This window comes from Oenanthe melanoleuca, chromosome 9 (genome assembly GCF_029582105.1).
Source record: "Oenanthe melanoleuca isolate GR-GAL-2019-014 chromosome 9, OMel1.0, whole genome shotgun sequence".
Lineage (NCBI taxonomy): Eukaryota > Metazoa > Chordata > Aves > Passeriformes > Muscicapidae > Oenanthe > Oenanthe melanoleuca.
The window spans coordinates 8063564-8071671 of NC_079343.1; positions in this window are offsets into that span (position 1 = coordinate 8063564).

The window sequence follows — 8108 nt, forward strand, 5'->3', positions numbered from 1 at the left end:
TTTTTTTTTTATGGAATGATGCCACCTTGCATCTCAGAAGAGTACAAAAAAGAAAAGTGGGTTAAAAGTGGCCTTGGATTGTTTTGAAGTAGCCCTATTATGTATGTGCACATGTGTAAATTGGAGGTGTGTCATGGTTCATCAATGGATCAACATCACATCCTGGTTTTGCTGAAATACAAAAGAAGAAGCAAGTTATACCTGTAAAGCAAGAAATGGAGAAAAACAAGGAATGGAGAGGAACTGGACATTCATGCTTCCCGAGGTGCTGCAGCAACACTTATCCTCATCACCATTGCTTGTGATAGGCAGGTGATGTGACCTCCTCAGCCAGTGAATTCTGAAGGCAGTTGGGCTCCCAGAGGGATGTACATGGAGTTTCAGCTGAGGTTTCTTAAGGTTGGTATCAATTCCACGGCAGCTGAACTGCTCAAGCAGTGCTTACATTGCAGATCCTGGAATTCCCTTGTATTCTCCCAGTTTAATAGACAGAATAGAGCTGCAGAAAAGGATGAGGAGAGGAAAAAAAGAGGAAATAGATTTGCTTAATGTAGTCATATCCTGAGAAATATATCCATATATATCCATATATCCAATATATCCAACTTAGAACCATAGGTGAGGAACCATATCCTTGATGGTTGCTTTTCATACCCTAACATTAAGTTTCACAAATAGCACAAGCCGGGGAAAAGCCTTTTCCAGTTCAAAGAGGAAGAGACTCCCTTAAAGCATTCTGGTATCAAGAAATGCTTGTTGCTCAATTTGGTGGACATCCAGCCTGGATCCTTTTCCATCTTGGACAGTAGTTACAACTAACTGTTGTAAAACAGTTTGTCCAATTTATTTTCAGTTTGATTTCCCACCGGCACAAAGGGAGCCCCATTGTTTTTGGGGCTCCTCAGTGGAGCCCATTGCTTTTGGAATGGCTATGATGAAATGTAACATAGGCTGTGAGCTTTTCTTGGCTAACATGAATCAAGCGTGTGCTCACCTTTCCCTCCTGCAGCAGCAAGCAGCATTTAACCCTATGGGATAGGTGTGTTACCTGGAAATCTGGCATTCTCCCTCTTTACAGAACAGACTGTCCTCTAGAGAGGGGAATTGGAGTGTTTTCCAAGGGAAATTGTTTAGGACATGTAATAATTCGGGTATGAATGTGCTTGAAGAGGCACTGAGGTGCACGTTAAAACAGAAGCCAGGTGATCGATTTATTGCTAAAATTTATGCTGTTTCTCATTTCGGCGCTGCTTCTGGCAAGTGACACAGCGCTGGCTTTTAAAGTTTATAAACGAAGGGAAAGCTGGGCTGCGCGGGGCGGGGCGGAGCCGAGCTGCGCGGGGCGGGGCAGAGCGGGGCGGGGCGGAACGAGCTGCGCGGGGCGGGGCAGAGCTGCGCGGGGCGGGGCCGAGCTGAGCGGGGCGGGGCCGAGCTGCGCGGGGCGGGGCAGAGCTGCGCGGGGCGGGGCCGAGATGCGCGGGGCGGGGCCGAGCTGCGCGGGGCGGGGCAGAGCTGCGCGGGGCGGGGCCGAGATGCGCGGGGCGGGGCCGAGATGCGCGGGGCGGGGCAGAGCTGCGCGGGGCTCACGGAGCTGCGCGGGGCGGGGCAGAGCTGCGCGGGGCGGGGCCGAGCTGCGCGGGGCGGGGCCGAGATGCGCGGGGCGGAACGAGCTGCGCGGGGCGGGGCAGAGCTGCGCGGGGCGGGGCTGAGATGCGCGGGGCGGGGCGGAACGAGATGCGCGAGGCGGAACGAGATGCGCGGGGCGGGGCCGAGCTGCGCGGGGCGGGGCCGAGCTGCGCGGGGCGGGGCAGAGCTGCGCGGGGCGGGGCAGAGCTGCGCGGGGCGGGGCCGAGATGCGCGGGGCGGGGCAGAGCTGAGCGGGGCGGGGCAGAGCTGAGCGGGGCGGGGCCGAGCTGAGCGGGGCGGGGCCGAGCTGAGCGGGGCGGGGCAGAGCTGAGCGGGGCGGGTCGGAACGAGCTGCGCGGGGCGGGGCCGAGATGCGCGGGGCGGGGCCGAGCTGAGCGGGGCGGGGCCGAGCTGAGCGGGGCGGGGCAGAGCTGCGCGGGGCTCACGGAGCTGCGCGGGGCGGGGCAGAGCTGAGCGGGGCGGGGCCGAGCTGCGCGGGGCGGGGCCGAGCTGCGCGGGGCGGACGCGGGCCAGGCGCAGGCGCTCGGTGGCCGCCAGGGGGCGCTGCGGTCCCGCTGAGGGAGCGCTGTGCCGCCCTGAGCCGCGCGGGGCCGGGCCGGGGCTCGGGGCTCGGGGCTCGGGCCGGGATGGAGAACAGCCTGTCCTCGGCTCCGCGGGACGGGAGAGGGTGCGATGCTCTTGAACTCGTCCCTGGGTTCAGGATTTAGGCTCGTGCTGGCTCAGGCTAGCGCGGAGGGACGAAGCCGGGCCCTGCAGTGCGGGGCTTCAGAGAGCGCCCGGCATGAGAGGGACGGCGGAGGAAATGAATGAATTCCTCCTCCTCCTCCTCCTTCTCCTCCTGCTGCCCCTGGGCTCGCTCAGCCTCTGTTTGTGCAGCCCTGCTCCCGGCTCCCGCTGAGGAAACCATTGCTGCTCCAAGGCCTTTGTTCGCTGCCTGGTTTCCTTCTGACTCAGTCTCACCTGAAAAGAATTCTGTCTACGTGTGACTGTGTAGCCTGACATTTTAATTCCTGAGGCTGGGAGGAGGAAGGCAGGCACAGAAAAAGTAACACAACCGTTGCTGCTCTGGGAGCTGCTGAAATCCTAACTGCTTTTTGAGCCTCAACAAAAAGAAAAAAAATATCTGTGAAAGAAATGTTTAATCTTTTACTCTCTCATCTCTTTTGCTTGCAAAATCTAATTTTTAGTATACAAATGACTTAGATTTCTAATGTAAACAAAGGATTGTTGTGATTTAGATTTGATTATACTCCTTTAAAAATAATGATTATATTTTACTGCATCTGTAAGCCGTGTGGAATAAAAAGGGCTTTAAAGGAAGTTTAGTGTCCCGTGCCCTGACTCTCAGCCAGTGGCAGAACACCTTATCACATATTCTGTCATTATTACTTCATCAGTCCAAGCTTTATCAGCCATGAGCCAGAAAGAGAAAAGTCTATAATTTGACCATAAAACCTGCTGAGGTGGAAAATATTTGCTCAACTGTCATATAATGCATGGGTTGAGAAAATGGATGTAGCTGGGTTACCAATGGTGTCATGTGAAATGCTGTACTCCTGGCTGTGTCTTACAAATCAAGACAACCCATATTATTTCACTCTTTAGAACAGGAAAAGCTGAAATCCTGAAATTCAACATGCCATTGATTTTTGGGATGAGCTGTCTGAACACAGTGTATTTGCACTCTTTCGGGGAATAAGCCGGCCCTATGTAAACACAGCTTGCTGCCAAAGGGCATTTCACCTGAGTAATGGCTGCAAATTAATCCTGTTAGATTGCACTCAAGGTGAGAGAAGTGGAAGTTCCCAGGAAGGCCTCCCTCCACCTTTCCACCTTCTCCTGCCTGGAGGGTCAATAGGCTTTTCAAACTGGATGGTCTTGTGTGACCTCTTGGTGTTCATTTTGAAGGAAACATGTATAGGGACTTTTTGTTTCATATGTAAGTAGGGTCTTAGTGGCTTGAGTTCATGGCTCACGTCTTGATGTAAGGATGTCTTGTATGCATCTGTCCTCTGGAACTTAAAATTTTTCATCACAAGGTGCAGAAATGGGGCATGGGGTCAGATCTGATGATTTCCTCTTGAAATAAGGGGGGTGATACCCTTTCTAAACTTTTCCTATCCAGCTTTTGTGCCCAACTCCTCCATCCTGACAGCAGATGGGGAACAGCACAAGAGCTTTCTGTTCCCAGCACTGGTCAGCATCTCCTCACCCTTGAGGAGAGTGGTTTCCCTGTGGAAGGGCCAGTCCTGTTACATCAACTGCTCTCCCAACAGTAGCTGACAGCACTAATCTGCATTACATGGCATTAAACAGGCACAGTAATTAACTTGCATAAGCGCTTTAGCAACTTTCGGCCTTTGAATTGCAACCTGTCCTGTATATGTGGTGTACAGCCTCTACAGGCTGGGCACAGCATGGGGGAAAGTTGGGGAGAAGCAAAGAAAGATGAAATTTCAGCTGGAAACAGTGAGCAGGAGAGAGGAAGAACACAGGGTCACAGTGGAATAGCTGTTGCCATTTTTTTAGGAGTCAAGGTGTGCTGAAAATCATACAGGTGTTGAAAAGGCAGGATGGGCACTGTGAGATCCACAGCTTTCACAACTAGGAAGAAATGTCTCTATAGCTAGTCTTATGTTCTGTTATTCCTGTGTGAGAAGTGAAGCTGTACCTAGGAATTTATTCCTTCAGTTCCATAGTTTTTACTCATCAGGAATCATACCTTTAACTAACTCTTACTGCTATGCTTGGGAGATTCAGTTCAAATGTGCAACCCAAAGCTGAACCAAAATGTAGATATGTCCATAATCTCCATTGTCCTTGAGTGCTGGATTCTGGTCAGTGACCAAATGTCTGTAGACTTTAAGGCATCCATCCCAAGAAGCACTACAGAAATAAGTCCAAAGCAATTTGTCTTTTCTCTTCATTCTTAAATATATCTGATGCAGCCAATTCTGATCTGCTTTGAATCAGGGAAGGCTGAAATACATTGGCCTGTAGCAATTTCTCTTTCCTTAAAAATACGATGCCAGGGGAAAGGTCTCAAAGTAAGCAAGAAAACTTGAAATTTCACTTCCCCACTGTAGAGTGTATTATCCTGGGTCTCATGTGAAGCTTGTTTTACTTTTACATGAGACACGAGTGAGGAGTAGCCAGCTGAGTCAGCTGAAATTTCTACACCTTGAGGAAAAAGGGTTGATCCAGTCTGACTCCAAGGCCATGTGGGTTTCTTGTTTGTTTGACCTGCAGACTCAGGGTCCTCCTGCATACCTCACAGGAATGTTCTCAAGACCATGCATTTCTGGGTATGTTGTCTTAAGACACTTCAGAGCAAAGCACTGCAAATTTTCTCATAAAGCACATAGGCCCATAGCAGTGCAGATGCCTTAGGAGCTATTGAGAAATTTGCACTACTGAGGTAAACAGAACCCTTAGGGATGATGGACCTCAGAGCAGTGTCACAAACCCTGTGGGCATGAAACACATCAGAGGCATTCAGTCTTGAAAACCTGTAGTGACCTTGGGAGAAGTAACTGCCAATGAATAATCAGCTCAAGAGGATTCTGTTTACAGGTGCTGATGGTGCAACAATTTGCATGAAGAATGTGAAAGCAAATACAGGAGGGAGAATTGTCCTCAATCATTTTAACCAGCTAACAGTAGGTCTGGCCCCGTAGTCTAGACATGGTCTAGAAGTCAGGACAGTGGGTTGGCAAACAGGGAACAGGCTGACCAAGGACATTTTGTAATAAACAAATCAGATTTCATTAACTGACTGCCTTGGGACTGAGAATGGGGCCTTCATCCTCTGTGCCTGGGTTAAATTCTGTGGCACAGCATGATTACTGCTTCCCAGATACCTACTGCTGCAAAGTGCTGGAAGTTTACAGCCAGATCCCAAATCCTGCTGGCACTCACTGGCAGGAAGGGCTGTGTCACGGCTGCTTCCCCCTGTCACCTGGAGCCCCACTTCTGACAAGCAGTCTGTACAAACACTGGTGTAAAAACTAGAAGAGAATAAGGTATTTTAGTGCCTGAAATTCCTTGTCTCTCAAAATCCAGTCCTGAAACCCTGACCCTCACTGCAGGGTGAGCAGCTCTACCTGGAGTATCTTAAGAAGCTCATTCCCCTCTGAAGAAAACCACTCATGAGTGTGAAATGTTCTGATCCTTATCTCAGTCTGAACATGCTGTTTGTGGAGGTAAAAACTAGTAAGGGATATTGTCATCAACTTGGATCTTCTTTTCTGAGCACTGAAATTTACCTTCATAGAAGAGAGGGTTCCTAGATTCCTCTTTTAAACAATAATTTTTGTTTTAAAACTGGTATAAACTCCATATATGCTCTTTTCTATAAAAGATAGAAAAATTAAGTAGACACATTATTTATATTAGTAAAATTTAAAAGTACAAGAAAATTATCCCCACTTAAAAGAACAAAACCAAAAGTATTAAGGTAATAACATGAAATTACTTTGAAGTTCAACTAATTGTTTTAGAACTGGAATACTAAACCCCATGTCTTGTTTCTACAAGAATCTCTTCACCTGATTTTGTTTGATGATAGCCTGGCACTCTGAATCTTTGGGAAAAACCTAACTGGTTTGGATACCTGCATGGAAATTACCAGTTCTAAAACTGTTTATTACACTATTTCTCTTATGGTGGCAGCTGAATAATAATGATAACCTGCTTGATATTTGTATGGTATTATTACAAATTTTGCTAACATATGTGACATACCATTTTCAGTATTGGAAGAATATTCTTCTATAATATTCCTTGATACTATTGCTGTTCACTGTCTAGGATTTTGCAGTGCAGGATGGTAAGAGCTAGAAAATACAGAGAAGAGCATGAAATTGATTCTTTCCCTGTGAAATTGCTAATCTCATGCTGTTACAGTTTTTACACAGTTGCATCAGAAACATCTGATATTGCTTCCAATGAAGATTCATATTGCAGGACCCCTGTGACCCTTTCTGATAGAAATACAACTTCTTTGCTTAAGGCAGAGTGGTATTTGTGAGAGGTCATCCTTTTAGCTGTGTGCTGAGATAGAAGGTGTTCCTCAAAGGCCGTGTTGGGTACGATGTTTCCTGCTCCATTCACAATTCCTGTTCAGCCTGCTGCCACTCCTGACCCACCTACACAAGGGAGGGCTGCTGTGCCCCGTGGTGGGTGAGAGGTCAGGCACAGCCTCTCCAGCTTGGGCTGCCTGACAAAGGGCTCTGGATTGCCCTGGCCATGGTGGTGTCCCACTGGGGTCCCCTGCTGCTCCCAGTCAGTGGGTGATGTGGGAGTGGGGCTGAGCCAGGCACTGACATCAATGGGAAGTGGTCTCAGTGGGCTCTGGACACTGACTGGCTTTACTTAATCTGGGGAAGGCAGAACCAGCTGTCATTGGGCAGTGCAGAGGGACAGCTGTGCTTTTAATCACTAGCATTAAAAATACATGAAAATTAATTGGAGTGTAGGGTACAACTGTCCCCAGCCATGGTTCCTGGGCTCCCCTGTGGCCACCTGCCGGCTTGTCCCCTCTCCAGCCCTGGCTGCAAAGGAGGATTTGATTCCTTCTCTGTATTAAGCTATACCCTTGATTGCACATGAAAACTGCACTCTTGGCCACTGTCCAGAGTTGTAACCTTGTTGCCAGAATTTATTAAAAAAGCTCCAGCCGGCCCTTTGTATCACTTAATCTTTACTCTGATCATGAGCAGTACAGAGGTGCCTTTGTAATGCACCAGCACTGTTTGATGTAATGCCAGTGCTACTATGGGCTTTCATTATTACTTGGGATAACCTTCAATTAAATTTTCAACAGAAAAAATAGCTTTTTATTATGTGTTCGCTGGCAATATATTTGAATTTATCAGGTATTGAAATAAACAGCATTGTTAAAAACAGTCTGAGCTTAGATGAAACATTATTTCTCTACAGCACAGTCAGTTAAATCTCCTATTTTAAAAATTTATGAACATTTGAAATACAAAGCATTAGAACATAATTCCCAGGTCCTGTTGATGTTTGAAAAGGGATGTATAGCCACCCTAATTTTGGATTAGGGGATTACAGCAAAGGAGCTACAATGGATAGGAGATACAAAAATCTCATTAATTAATGAGTAAATAAGTAGTTCTACATGCATGTGTGTGTATATATGTAACAAAATGACAGAACTTTCTGTAGCTGATTTCCACTCCTAATAGCTCTTAGAAATTTTGAATGATGCTTTTCATATCTCTTAATTCTCTCATTAAGCACTTAAGTCTAACTTACTGGAGGTATAAAGCAATCTGAGGGCTGTGATTGTTCTACAGTAACTCAGCTCAAATTAATACTGAAGGCAAGGTTTATCTTTTTAAGAGTGCATTAGTTCCATCAGCATTGTCATCATCAGTCCCAGGCTTGTTCCATCTTTCTACATGAAGTGAATCTCTGGATTCTCAAAACTATTGCAT